Source organism: Colius striatus, chromosome 6 (assembly GCF_028858725.1).
Source record: "Colius striatus isolate bColStr4 chromosome 6, bColStr4.1.hap1, whole genome shotgun sequence".
In the NCBI taxonomy this organism is placed as follows: Eukaryota; Metazoa; Chordata; class Aves; order Coliiformes; family Coliidae; genus Colius; species Colius striatus.
Genome location: NC_084764.1, coordinates 19508894 through 19523887, shown reverse-complemented (window position 1 = coordinate 19523887; position 14994 = coordinate 19508894).

Genomic DNA, 14994 nt, shown 5'->3' with positions numbered 1-14994 from the left:
GGCCTGATCCTTGGTTTGGACAGAAATTTGCCACTAATTCAGCAGCCAGGAGCTGTGTATAGAGTAGCCTGATATTAATTTTGGTACAGCTTGCTTTTCTGTTGCTGTGAGTTTGCAGTCGTCCCAGTTCAAATGACACGTAAAGCTGGGAATCTCCCCACCCCTATTTAGGTGATTTCTATCACCCAAATGGTCACCTCCCTAAACCATGGGCCATCAACCTACTTCAGCTCTTGGCAGGACACCTGTAGGGACACAGTCCAGTCACATAGTAACTCCATTGCTTGGAGACAGGCACCCACCCAAGCTGCAGAGCTGCTTACAAGGAGACACAGCTTCTGGGGTTTGCTTTTGCTATTTCAATCCCAACGCTCTCCCTCTTGCTCCCAGCCCAACACCACCTTGGAGCTGCCCGCTGTGGCCAGTCCTGACTTCTGACAGCCATCACTCTGGTCACACAAGCTCCTGTGCAAAGTACGTTTATCAGCTCACCAAAGTTTCTCAGCATTGTTTGATTAGATCTGGCAGCTTGAAAGGGAACAAATAAGTCTGTTCCTAGAAGCTTTGCTGTGGGAGATGGCAACCTCAACCTGCCACCAGAGACAGCTCTGCAGGAAGGTGGTGCCAGAAGTTATATGAGCAGGGAAGCCCCCGGCAGGTGATTTTGCAACAACATTCTTGGTGACCAGGACGTCGTGACAGCTTCCAGGGCTTCCCTTCTCCGTTGGCCCCAGCTTGTCTCTCTGGCAGGCGCTGCAGCAGCTGCACGCACTCTCTGAGCACTTGCACAACAGGAGAATCAAAGCTGTGCTCGGGGCAATCTGAGCTCATGTTTTCTTATACTGCAAAACAGAGGCCTCATCCTCGGAGTTCAGCAAACCTGTAATTTATGCCAGGGATGATCAGGCCTGGGCACACATGGAGCCACTGAGGGAGCTGATCATGTTGCTCACCACACTGCACTTTATTTGCTAGCCAGGCTATTTCAAGCTGTGTCAGGGAAAGGCTAACATGAAGAAAACAGCTCATTGAAGCAACAGGCTGAGTTTGACACTTAATAAGGCCACCCCGATCACCAATCCAGAGGTCTTTCCAGTCCTGTGTGCAGTTGTCAGCCATGACCAGTGCTGGAAGTGCTGGCATGTTACTTTGTGTCGCTTGGGCTCCTAGGTAACTAGTAATGCAGGCCTGTGCAGGGAGATGCTGCTGTCTGTGACCATTTTACCCAGTAGCAGGAGAATTAAGAGCAATGTAATCGAAGCCCAGCTGGAGCTGATGCTGCAGGGCCTACAGAAGTGTGATCTGGAGTGCCACAGAAACACAGTAGCTATTACATTCCAGCTTCAGGAAAAAACTACTTGTTCTCCAGTAGCATAGCGGAAATGAACACCTGGGCAAGGATCCCAGAAGACATTTAAGACCCTAAATCAGGATGATGGTAGGCTGTGAAAGCCTGTATCCAAATCTGCTATCTGGAAAGCCTGTGCTCAGCAGCTTCCTACCTCCTCCAATGTGTACTACTTACTAGTGGCTTCTCTCTACTTGGTTTGTAAGTCCCCGAGCAGCTGGGAGTCTCTGTGGGTGCATGCCTCACCCAAAGACCCTTTGATGGGCATCACATGCACCATCCTGGGAGGAGAGACTGCTAGATCTTCCCTCTCTCCTGGCTGAGGAACCCAATCCCTCTCTCTTGCGCACTCTGCTCCTGACCCTAAACTGCTACCCTGAATCCTTGGCATTAGGGAAAGAGGAGACAGTGTGTCTCCTCCTCTCATTCTCTGTCCTGTCTTGAGGCTAGGGCTCATCTTCCATGGAGATGTGCCTTACTACTCTTGGGCTGAGGTGCAGGAAACTCATTTTTCAGGTGGGTACCCTAGCTGGAAGTTTATTATGTTCACCTGGAGGACTGTTAACCTTTAGCATATTTAATGAGGAGAAGAGAAAGCAGCAGTGTTGACACCAGACCCTAGGAAACAGCCCAGCCCAGCTATGTCATGAGAGGCAGATCTTCAGGCAGAACCTGTGCTTGGTGTTTCCAGCTGACTAGTGTCTCCGTTTAGCACTGGAATGGTTTGTTGTTTTCAGTCTCTCTTGGAGAAGCACAACAAGCCAGCGCTTGCTTCAGCCCCGGCTTTGCTGACCCTAGGTCCTCCTGGCCACCTTGGTACCCACTTTGTGGTTGGCACCAAACACTGCATGACCTTTCCCTTAGATAGTTCTGATGGAACCAGCCAAGGTGGCTTATATGAGTTTAAACTAACCTATATCACCTTGCCTGAAGCAAACACAGGGAACTGCACTCTAATTACTCCACCAGCCATTCGAGTTGGAGCAAAATCCAGCATGAGGGATGGTGAGAGCAGACAGACTGAAAACCTCTTCCAGAGCTGGGTCTGGAGGAAGAAAAGTCCTTGTGGCCCAATGCATGCAGAAAACCCCTCCTAGAAATCCAATCAAATTACTGGGGTGAGAAGCAGCATCCTTTCCCAGCAGCTGGAAATGAGACTAATCCTGAGCCTAGAGGAATGGAGAGGCAAAGTCTGTGCACTTTCCACATAAAAAGAGAGGACCCTGAAGGCTTATTATGGCTCCGTATGGGAAGGAGCAGGAGAAGCCAGTAGGACTGCCTGCAAATGCCTGGGAGCACAAAGCAGGTCAGAGGTAGGAGAGGACCTCCCTCAAGAGAGTAGCCAAGTCCGGGACACCAGGAAATTGATGTTGGACACGCTGGGAGATAGGGCTGTCATGAGAAACTACCAGCTTGCATGATCAAGTGTCTATCCTATCAAAACAGTGAAAACTAGGAAAGTCTGCTGGCTCTCAGTGCTTCACCATTATGAAGCCAGCACCAATCTCCAGCCCCTACAGTTCCCAAGGACACCATGCATCAGGAAGGAGAGAGGATGATGTGAGTAGCATGGCTGTCCCAGTAGGCAGATGTTGCCTCTGTTCATGTAGGAGGGCTCACCTTGAAAACAGGCTTGGCACCAGGCAGACGGGTGCTGAGCTGCAGGGTTGGTCATCAGCCAGGAGAATTGGAGCCCTTCCCAGCCAACACAGAGGCTGAGGAAGCTGAGGTGGGGCCTGGAACGGTTGCCAACTGCTCCACAGACACATAGTCAGATAAACCCACTGCTCTCACCTTGGGAAACTCCAACTCTCTTCCACAAACAAAATGATCCTTTTGCAAACTTGTTTTACTGGGGTTCTTGCCTACATCCAGGCTGAATAAACAAAGCCAGTGCGGAAAGCAAGAGCATCCCTACAGTGCCACAGGCAGGACTCCCTTTGCTTCTGGGGTTAATAGTAGGGTGACAGTCACCCCCTCTCATCACTCAGTGACACTTGCAGTTAAATCAGATCCCTTTGAACACCTGCAATGCAAGCAGCATGTGCTGTCACAATGTGCAGGTCCTCTGGGAGATGGCTGACATCTGCCAAATCACCTGCTGACAGATAGGTGTTTTGATGACTCAGCTCTCATGACCTGCTGCCACTCATCAAGGAGGGTTTTGACACTTCCACTCTAATTAGCTAAGCCAGCAAGGCACGTGTTTGAGCTGATCTTTCTCCTCTGCTTCATGGATGCTTTATATCTTGGCTGAGCTGTCAGTGCGCTTTCTTCTTCTGTTTTCTTAGAAGCAGAGACCTACATGGTGAGTTTACCTTGAAGTCGCTGTTACCAGTTACATACTGCATTGAACACAGATGCTGGAGAAGAGCTGTAAAAGGAAAGATTCAAACCCTGAAGTAGCAGAAGATCCCACTTTGCAGGAGCAAAAAGCAGGTGCCAGTGTGGAATTGCCTTGAGGCAGTCAGACTAGCCCCAGTTTGGATGGTCACTATGATTTCCGGGGTGAGAACCCAGGAAAACTTCTCAGTGAGGGACAGGAGTTGGGGGCAGAAGCACAGAAACTTGAAGAAACTCTGAGTGATGGAGGAAGGCAATTGTCAGGCAACCAAAGCAGATCAAGGCATAGAGATACAGATTGAGACATTGCCTGAAATCACCATCCTCAAAGCAAAATTACCCCTGGACCAATTCAATTTCTAGCTGAATGCAATGGATTTCAGTGCATGAGACCGTGCCACACAGATACTTTAAAAAATGTTTTTGCTCAGAAAGTAGAGAGCTTCTTGTGGTAACTTGCAAAGACCAAACTTCTGTTCTGGGGTTTGGAAGGAAGATGCCCTTCCATGTCCCCCAGGGATAGTCACTGGCTATCCAGGGGACATGCAGGGGAGAAGGTAGGGCCTTTTAGTGGGCTCAGGAGCAGCTGCAAGTATTGTCTTTCTGTCCTCACCCTACCTACCTCCCTCGCTCCCATCCATGAGGACAGGCTGGCTGCCGCAGGAGTGGGGCAGAGGCCGCTGCCATGGCTCCCATGGAGGGCTGGGCAGTGCAGCCGTGCCAGCGCAGGCACGGGGACACCCCTTGGGCCTGGACTGGGGATTTTCTGGGGAATCACTCAGACGAAAGCAAACACACTGTGCACCTGATGAGGCTGGTTACTCCGTTTCTCACTTCCCCAGCGCAGGTAAGCACTGGCCTCTGCCACTCTCGGGACATGCTGGGATTTAGCCTCCTGGCCAGGGTAGGGATGCTCCTGTGGCTCAGCCCACCGAGGTGTTCCCAGGCAGGAGGGAGGAAAATCCTACACAGCACAGTAATATAGACAAAATGCCTTATGCCATTTCCCAGCTAGTACCAATTTCCCTAGGGTTTCATATTGATTCAAGTGGAAAACACTGTCAAGGGCCTGATTTCTACTGAGTGTAGAGACTCAGAGGGCCACAGCCTGATCAGAAGGTCAGTGACAGTTGTATTCCCCATCCTCGTCTCATTTAACCCCCTGCAGCAGTCTGCAGGAGAAGTTTTGGTCCACAAGCTGAGACATCCTCCCCTAATCCAAGTGTCAGCTGGAGTCTTCCCAGTTCTGATGATCGTTTGCTCAGAGGAGGAAACTCTGGAGGATGTTTCCAACAAGTCTGCAGGACTGGGGCAGAAAACACACACATGCAAGTCAAATTGATTGAAGGGATGAAACCCAAGCCTGCAGGAACTGCAGGATGGATGTACCACATTCCTTAGGTGAAAAAAAGACATTCTTCCCATTTTTCAATCAGCCTTGCCTTGCAGCTGAACACAAGAGACCTACATCACAACAGAGCATCTCCCTGGGTACATTTTCCCTCCCTTCCTTGTTTCCATGTTTTTTGCTTGCTTGGTTGGCTGTTGAGGTTTCTTTTTTCTCTTCTGCTTGGTCATATGCGGCAATAGCTTATTTAGGAGGAAAGCATTGCTCTGGCCCCAGCATCCACTAGTTCAGCTTAGTCAGCTTCTCCTCAGGGGGATTTCTAGAGGAAGGTGATCTGCACTGTGGCTAAACCAGCTTCCCTTCAGCAGCCACTAAATAATCCCTGACCTCCAGAGGCGCAAACACACATCACTGAGCAGAACTGTTTCACACAATCCATGGTAGTGCCTGATGCCTGTCCTGCTGATAACTCTAGACCCTGTAGCTGACTAATCAGGCCTGAGGGGATTGAAGGGATTTTCCTCTTTGTAAAAAAAATATTTCTTCTCAAGTTTAAAACTCTGTTAGCGCTGGTTGTACAGCACATCTTCTCCTTCGTTTGCATGCCAAGTCTGCTTTCCCTTGCTCCTGTTTAAAAGCAGGAAAAGTTTGACCAAAAGCAGTTAGAGAGCTTGTAGGGGTTTTGTTTTGTTTTAAGCTGCCTGTGCCCAGAGGCACTGTGCATTCACCTGAAAAAATGGTTGAGGATAAAAGGAAGATCCTCCCTCCTTAGACCAGAAGGGTGTTCCAGGGAGGTGAGTCTGCAGAGATTGTCAAGAACAGAGCAGCACAGAGTGACCACTCTGGCTGAGACACTGGTATGTGCTCTCCCTTCCTTGCTCAGAGTACACCGTGTGGTTGTGTAATGACAGAGCCACTGTGTTTTAGGAAGAAGAAAAGAGGAAGGAAACTGTGCAACACAGGGGTTTCCCGAACTACAACACCATCTTTATACGTTGTACTTTTGAATGGAGGAGAAGTCTGGGAACAGGAAAACCAGGAGGGGTTTTTGGTACCTTTACTTCTTGCTGAGCCAGTAACTCAGATCCCAGTTGAAACTGGCAGTTTCCCCACCCCCAGCAGCCCACGGCAGTCTCCTGGCAGGCCCATGAAAACCAGGCAGGACCTTGTAAACTGCGAGACACACACAAAGCACTTCAAGCCTCATTTACTTGGGGATGACACCAGAAAATGCTGCTGGCGGCGGTAGGACTGACTGGTGACCCTGGAGAAGGGCCATAAGGTCCATCCACCTGCATATTCTACCCGCCTACATGTGCTCCCCACAGCGAGCATTGCACTGCATCGCGCCTGCCCTTCCCGCTTCCCAGGCCCATCATACTGCAGGGAGCTGCATCACCCACTGCCCTCATCCCAGGTCCCTGTGAGGCCGTTGGAGGATGTCCTGCTCCCTGGCACTGACAGGGGTGTAGGGTGGGCTGCAGATGTGCCTGAGCACAGAGAAGCCGCACTATCTCCACACAGCCTGCAACACCTCATTGCTCATGCCCTCTGACTCTTGTCCTTTATTTTGGTCCTAGCAGGCCTTTTTACAAAGCTTGTCATAGAGGCCAACCCCGAATTTAAACACTCAGGCACAGGAGCTAACTCAACAGGGGATTTTGCTGTGCAGCCACTATCTGCATTGTACTATTTCAAGTACAGTTAGATTTGATCAACAGAGTGGAAAGATTGTACTGTCCATCTGACCACAAGAGATAAAAGCACAGGCCAGACTGCTCTAGTCTTAGCAGATGAAACCCCATTATTCACTGTTGGTAAGGAAAAAAAACACAACAAAAGAAAAAACACACTGCCTCAGCTGCAAAGGCCACAATATCTCTCTGCACTGAGCAGATACCATTTGGCTCAGATGCAGGGGACTCAAAGGCACTGGCAGAGACAATCTTCAGAGGGAGAAAGGACTCTGAAGAGGCCATGCATATTCAGATAGATTTCGACTGTATTTACACTATGTGCAATCAAGTTCAGCTCTGGGCTTGTTGAATGTTTGGTTGTGCTGCTGTGATGAGATCTTGAGCGTGGGAATTCCCTCCAGGGTGGAGGCCTGTGCTGTAGGTGTGGTACCAATACAAACAAACAGGTTTTCACCCCTTCTGTCAGGGTGGGCATCCTCAGAGCTGCTGGGGGTGGGGAAAATTGCCTTGACTTTTCCTGCTGTTTACAGTTTACTAGGAGAGTAATTATCTGCTAAGTGAAGGGAAGTTGGGAGAGGACAGGATGAGGACAAGCACCAAACTGATACACTTCAAACTATATTTATCCTGGCATAGTATCATTTACATCCTGCAACTCTTCTCTTTATTGTCTCCAGAAAGGAACGCTCATCCCTTCTCTCAGATCAAGAAGTGTGTCCGTGGGCATAAGAAGTTGTAAAGACACCTGAAAACAAGAGCTGTTTATAGAATCTGGTCGGTTTGGTCTAAGCATGTTAAAAAATGGTTGGAATAAGCATAAGTTATGATTATGAAGTGTAAAGAGAGCAGGGTGTCAATGTTTGTGAGCATTGTCAGGGGCAGAGGGCTACCGAACAGTCCCTTGAGGGTAAGGCTGTGTCAGCAGGCAGCACTGGCAGCCTGCAGGAGCCACCCCATTGCTATCACCAGTGAGATTGCACCAGGCGAGGATATTTTTAATCAAAACCTTCAAGCCCAAACCCAGCTGAAACAAGCCAAGCAGGTTCTGCAGCAACTGTATGTAATAGGTGCTCTGACTCCTCTTCCCCAGCCTGGGGCACAAGGCTCACAAGTGAGCAGTGGTGCTTGGGCTGGCTTCCTCACTGCCCCCACTAGCCCCACATGACCCTGAGGACAATGCTGCTTCTTTTCCCACCTCTAAAAATCAATGGATGTGCAAAACCACATGCCCAGGTTTCATTCACAGTTATTGCTAATGCTCAAGTTTTGTTAAGTGTGGATGTTTCAGCTTGGATGTACTTTAAGATTTTTGCTTTATTTATTTCCAGCAGACCTTCCGAAGGCAAATCAGAGGCAGAACTCTACGGGAAAGCAGACAACAACAGACCAGCTAGCACAGCTAACCCATCTCAGCAGCTCCACAGTACTTGTCAAGAGCAAGAGGGAGGGAAGCTCAAGCCTTCCACCAGCAGGAATGATTCCAGGGGTAACCACAGCTCCTAAATCCAGCCCTTCCAACCCCACGTTTCACACAAAACTGAAAGGTGCACACGCATCCAGAGTTTCACATGCTTTGTATGGCCATGAATGAATAGATATCTGCAGAGTGGGCTTAAGTACCATCTGGACTATTGTACTTTTACTGCTGGAAAGCACCACAAGCTAGTGATGTGTGTGAAATTGGCAAAGAGCAATTGTTTATTCTCCTAGGTAATGATCCATCTGAAAATAGTTTAAAATACCAACACAATATAACCGTGGCAACCCACAGTATGTGGCACAACCAAATTAAGAGGTGTGCTTTTTGCACTCTGACAGGACACTAAAACTACTAAAACTATGCTAAACTGGGTCCTACTCTCTCTATTTCCACAAGACCTTATCCTCACTGGAGCTCATGCAACTGTGTGGTGAGCCAGTGAACTGAGCCAGACAGAAGTTAACCCTGCTGTGAAGAAGGGACAAGCACTGGCCCAGTTTAGGATCACACGGATGTCATCACTGGCACGAGGCATGAAGAGGGTCCACACAGTGATGAAAGGCAGCCATGCTCAACTTCCATCTGGCAAAGACCCTGCAGACCTGCACCCATATGCCTGTTCACACCAAGAGCCAAATGGTGTGAACCTGAGCCTACAAGCTGAAATGAGACCCCGTCACCTGCTCTGCTTTTGCAGCACGCTCTGGCCTTGCCACCCCTTTAGAAAGCAGAGCAGGATTACGACACGTACCTATCTACACGTGGTGGTTCTTGTTACAAACTGCAAGTGTTCACGTATTGTGATGGTACATGGTTTGATTTGTTACCAGAGTAGGAAAGCATCACATACTCATTATTAACTGCACTTGAAATAAAGGCTGTAACATTTTGCAAGTATGTGCTTCATCAACAGAAGCAGTTCCTCAATAGTCCTCCTGCTGAATGCACTGCACGTGCTTTCATCTGTCAATAGGTCTAACATCAGAGAGCAGAAAAATCCATTTTATCCTCTTTTTCTCTATTAATAACTAAATCTTCCTCTTAAAATTGAAGGGGAAGGACCTTTGCTACTTCAATCCTCTAGTAACAGGCCAACTTGTAATGCTACTTATTGCTAATTCTTTTTGCTATCCTCCTGTTCTAGACAACCTTATACCCTTTTTCAGACCACCCAAACCCTCAGCTGGATGCCAGGATATTCACAACACCCTGGGTTGGTTTCCTCCTGAGCCCTCCCCCAGCCCCAGACTTATTTTGCAGCCCATCTCTGTAACTCTTGCCTTTGAATTCATGGGTCATTACTGCACTTCATGCAGATGTCCCTGGTGAACTACCTACACAAGAACCCAACAGAGCAGGGCAGCTCTGTTTCCTGCGTTGGAGTGAGAAAGATGTAGGTGTCAGTGAAAAGTACTCAAAGTAGGAAAGAAAGTTAGAAAAAAACCCCCCTTCCTGGTGAGCACTGTTGTCACCCAAGCGACAGAACTATTTTTGCACTTACAAAGCTAACTTTATGCTATTTTATACTTTATTTACTTGGCTTGTTACTAGGTAAGAGAGGTTAGTAATGGGAACTTTTCCAGGAAATGAGACTAGGCAATATCACCATCTCGTCTTCTAACAGTTATTTGACAAATGTTTCCTGTGTGCAGATACCCACAAAGCAGAGAGACAGGAGCTACAGGCTGAGAAACCCACTGGAGACGGAGGGGTCAGGCAACCTGCCACTACCCCAGGCAGCCTTCCTTCTCAGCACCAACAATCCTCCTTTCTCTCACATCCCTTCCACTAAGAGCCTTGATAGCAACCCTCCAGCCTTCTTATAGGCACATCCTGTTACCTTTGGGGCCAGTGAGTAACTAAGCTAACCTGGTAGCCTGTTTTCAAGGTTCACCACATCTTTAGGTGAGAAATGGCTGGGTTTTTTTTCCTGCCAGCCAGGCATTTCCAGATACTGTTAACTGAAACTAGGCTAACATTCAACACTAATCAGCTCCTTCCCAGCACCCTAAAGGTATGCACTGACACAAACTGTTTAAGAGGTACCAATGAAAAAGGGAATACAACAAATGCTGCCCATCCCACTTACACTAAAACCCAATCCAATGTGGCTGTCCCCTCTTGCAGCCAGCTTGCCAGGAGGTTTTCTTCACATCTTAAGTTCTGCCTCCTTAACCACCCTAAAGCTGTGTTTCCCAGACAGCGCCCCCTGCCTGGCCGGCCATGCCAGCCTCCAGTTAGATTCCAGAAATCAGTCTTTCACAGATTTTCTTGCCAAGAGAGGATTCTGACTGCCACTCCTACCAGACACACCACTAGCTTAGCCAGAGCCTGCTGATGGATCCTGTCCTGCACTGCCCCCTGCGCTGGTCCCACTGCTGCAGGATAAAGGGTAAACCAGTGTCCAAACCCAGTTATTGCTACTCCTCTGCACGGACTCTTAAATTCTTTATTTTTTTTTTATAAAGATCGACTTGTTTCCAAATCAGGTTCCCTGGGTAGCCCTGGAAATTACTGGGCTACACAATGGTGTTAGAGGAACCAGGGAAAAGCTGCTGTAACAGTGCCATTCCCAAAGAAACCTTCAGACTAGAAGGTGATAACCCTGATGCTACTCAGATGAAGGCCTGTGTCAGCTGCTAACAGAGGCAAATACCACTTTGGTGGACCAGGTATCATCATATAGGTTTAAGTCAATAAGTAGTCAAGCGTATAATGAGCTATGGATGCACCTGTCCCTTTTGTGATACAAGCCATGGTTTCCACAGCACCTTAAACCAGAGGCTGTGTGATCCCATTTCTCTGTTCCCTCCTTTATGCCAGCAGTATGGCCAACTTGATCCTACTGGGAGCTGATCCAGCTCACCAGTTCCACAGAGGACTGAACCAAACAAAACAAGGTGTCCCATCAGTTTGGTAAACAGAATGGCTCATTACAAATGTAAATGAGCACCAGTGCTGGATGAAGAGGGCACACATAGTTGGGATCAAAACAGGGAGAAGAGTGAATGTACCTGTAAACATTATGGCAACACCACACATCACTGAAAGGCATCCCCAGTCCTGACCATGTCCATGCACATTGATGTTATGTTTCTCCACCCAAAACTACCAAGTTTGACTTGAGAGAGGGCTGCTTTCTAGTCTAACGAATCCTATAAAGGATTACATACCTGACGTCCACAATTCTCCGTGTCAGTGGGTGTCACAAGAGGCAGTTTTCTGGAAGAGAAACCCCCAAACCCAGCTTGGCTCTGTGTCTCAATCTGCATTTTACCTGCTGTTAAAGCCTTAGCTAGGAAGCTTTATTCCAGAAGCTTGTGTTTCAATGTATGTATCAGCTAAGCCACAATGGGTTGCACATAAGGCCATATAGTGCATCTGCAGTGCTGGGAAGCTCAGCTACAACTGACAGGTTCTAAAAAGGACCAGGAGAAAAATAATAAAACAAAAAATGGAAGCACACACTTCATAGGTGACTCAATTCCACCAAATGCATGGATTTTGACAGTCTTGTGATGGGTCTATTTATTCATCAGGTTTAGAGTCAAGTGTGTTACAGCTCTCATATTTAACATTGCAGCACATAATTTTCAAAGATGATGGTGACATGGGTAAGACTGCTGATAAAGACTACCATGCCAAAAAAAGCTTGAACAGCAGCAAAAAACTGCTAACTGAGGCTTTTGAGACATTTAAGAAATGCAAGTTTCTCTGTACAGACATAGTACAATTGACAGCAGAAAGTGTTTTGGTTTGGGTTTTTTTGTTCTTTTTTTTGTGTTTTTTTTGTTTTGTTTTTCTCAGAAGCAAGACTCATGATAAACAAACAAGATCCAGACACTATTTTAAGCAGCCTTGCACAAGCACGTGACCATTCTTGTTTTAGTTTGAGCATGAGAAGTTCACTGTTCCAACGGATCCTGAACTACAGGATGTCTTGCATTGTTTCCAAATAGTTTGGGTTACAGCAAAACAAGAGAACAGAACAAATTGTTACTAGCAAGAACTGGCTGGAACAAGCTATGACCATTTAAGAACTGAAAAAAAAATTCACTGATTACAAAACAAAATCAATGCCCCTACTGTTATTACCCTGGTAGTGTAGGGGTTTTTCTAGAAGAAAACATGAATACTGTCATGGATATACTTCACAAAACCTGATCTCATGAGCCAACAAAGCGGCTGTTTTGCAGAACTCAAAACAGGCTTTGCTTCTGTATCAGGGAAAAGGGAAAGTTTTTTTTTTTTCTTCAGGTGCCAGGAAACTACATATCTAGTTCTTTAATCTTACTTGTAACAATATGCACTGAACCAAAATATTTATTTGGTACAATTGGATATGGGCTTAACAAGAAACAAGACAGAGAAGGTAAAGAACAACACAGCCTATCATTCCATGTCATTTAAATTGTCATAATATATCTACAGGTACTCACACCACTTGAATCCATCTACTTCTCAGTGTTTATAGGTATCATCACTGGAGGTTCCACAGTGCAAAGGTGCCGTGTAACATTGTGCATTATGTGTTGATTTAGTACAACAGAAGAAGGATCTGAAATCCTAGAGAAGTTCATTACTGCCTGCCTTAGCATCTTTTGTCTCCAGGATAAATACACAGACACTCCTGATGATCCACAGGTGATTACATTAAGACTCTCTATGAAGCTCTCTGTCTGTGATACATGCTGCTGCTAATGCTTCCAGGACCCCCTTCGGGAGTGCAGGGGCTTGCTCCTAAGAAATACAGACGGTTTTCACAGATTCCAATAAATACAAAACTACCTGAGCTGACTGCATGTACTTGGCACTTGCATCCTCACACCCTACACACCACAAATAAAGAGTGCTGGGAATGCAACGCGGACACAGTTACAAGGCTGCATGGAGACTGTCCAAGTTTAGTACAGACAACACCCATGTGGGTCTAGCATGGAAATAAGAGTTGATCCTGTTCCTGCTCAGCTATTCATGCACTCACACTGTAACTGCACCTAGCTAAGTTTTCAGCAGTGACACAACAAACCACAAACATCTGGACTGAGCCCAAGGCTGGTATTACTCTTGATAAACTCTACCCAATTCAGAAGTGGTAGGACTGTATCATGCACACTCCAGTTTCTCTGTAAGTACACCAGGTACAGTTTGGCTGCAGTCCCTATCTGCTCCACAGTGTGAGGAATGGGATCATATCTATGTGCAATACATGGGGGTTTCCCATTAGGTCAGGTATCCCCCTCTTCACGGCCCCCTTATCTTAAACAACAAAAAGCTTAGACTGAAGAAAAAAAATCCCCACTGTTAGTATGAAAAGAGAAATATCAATTTTCACTACAGGACAAAATACTAGAAAATGTGGCATTTCAGTTGCTGCAACTCTGCTTAGAAAAAAGAAAAGATGCAACACTCCCAGTTAACACATTGTAAACAGCTTATTTCATCATCTCTGGACATAATATGGGGTGTTCTGCATTGCAAAAGCTTAAGGTATGAACAAACACCCAGCGCTCTCAGAATAATCACCTGAGTTATACAATCACAAGCTCCAAAATTTAGAATTAAAGTTGCTGCAGTGAGTTTCAATGCTGAGTACTATGCAAACGTGCTCCTACTGCCATGGCTCCCCAGTTGTCACCTTCCTTTTGTTTTGTTCAAGAAATCATTACTGAAGTATTTTATATATGTATATATGTGTGTGTATATATATATATATATATATATGTATGTGTGTATATATATATATGTGTGTGTGTATATATATATATGTATATATATGTGTGTATATATATATATATATATATATATAAAATTGAAGTTGATCAATCAAGATCAAAGTATCAATTTTATGGCAGAGTAAACAATGCCTTAAGCCTACTCAAGTTCCAGGTTGTGACACAATTGCAGTATTAGGAAGAAAAGTCCCAGGAAGTTTCAGAAACTCAGCTGTCACTTGAAATGACACAAAACTTTCCAAACATGCCATTAGCACTTCTTTAGTCAACTGTTGCACAAAGCCACAGAGAACTCTCAGACAACTAACCCAAAATCAGAAGCAAGGGTGGCTTCAACTTATCATCTACTGCACACTATCTGACATGAGAGAAGGTGAAATCTGGAAGTGCTAATGCAAATTCAGGAAGCTTTGTGAGGTCAATAATTCACAGTACATTTTAATCTCCTGAATCCAGTTATCATATAAGGTTACCGTTATCTTTTGTTAAAACCACCAAACACAGCATTGTGTCTCCTTTACTACAATGAACTTGAAAATCAGACACTCAGGGAGCTTTAACTGTAAAGTCAAAACTAAAAAAATAAGCAATCTGGTTTCTGATGACCTATGAGGCCTTCTCCAAAGGTCTCTGAAAAAAAATTAATCAAAGACCATTTTGGAGTAATTAAAGCTAATATAGGAATAGCACAGCAGTGGAATGAAGGAGTTAGGTTGCATTAGTTTGGCATTCTTCCAAAATGTCTACTCAACTACTAAAAATGCCTGGTAATCTCCCCTTTCTCCTCACTGTCTCCCCCCTCAGAACTTCATCATCTCCTATTTTGCCACTGAGGCTGAAATCTCTGCAATTGCAGCAAAACAAAAATGCATTTGTCTTCACCTCAACTCAAGTTTTTGCAGTCTCCTCTTTTCTCCTAACCCAGAACCTTTGAAGGAGCAAGTGGAATTGCACCCCAGAGATATTCTTCTTGACGGAATTTGAGTATTGGCCCCATCCAACCCCAGCCTTGTTTCTGGCGTGGCCCAAAGTCTCAAAACCAG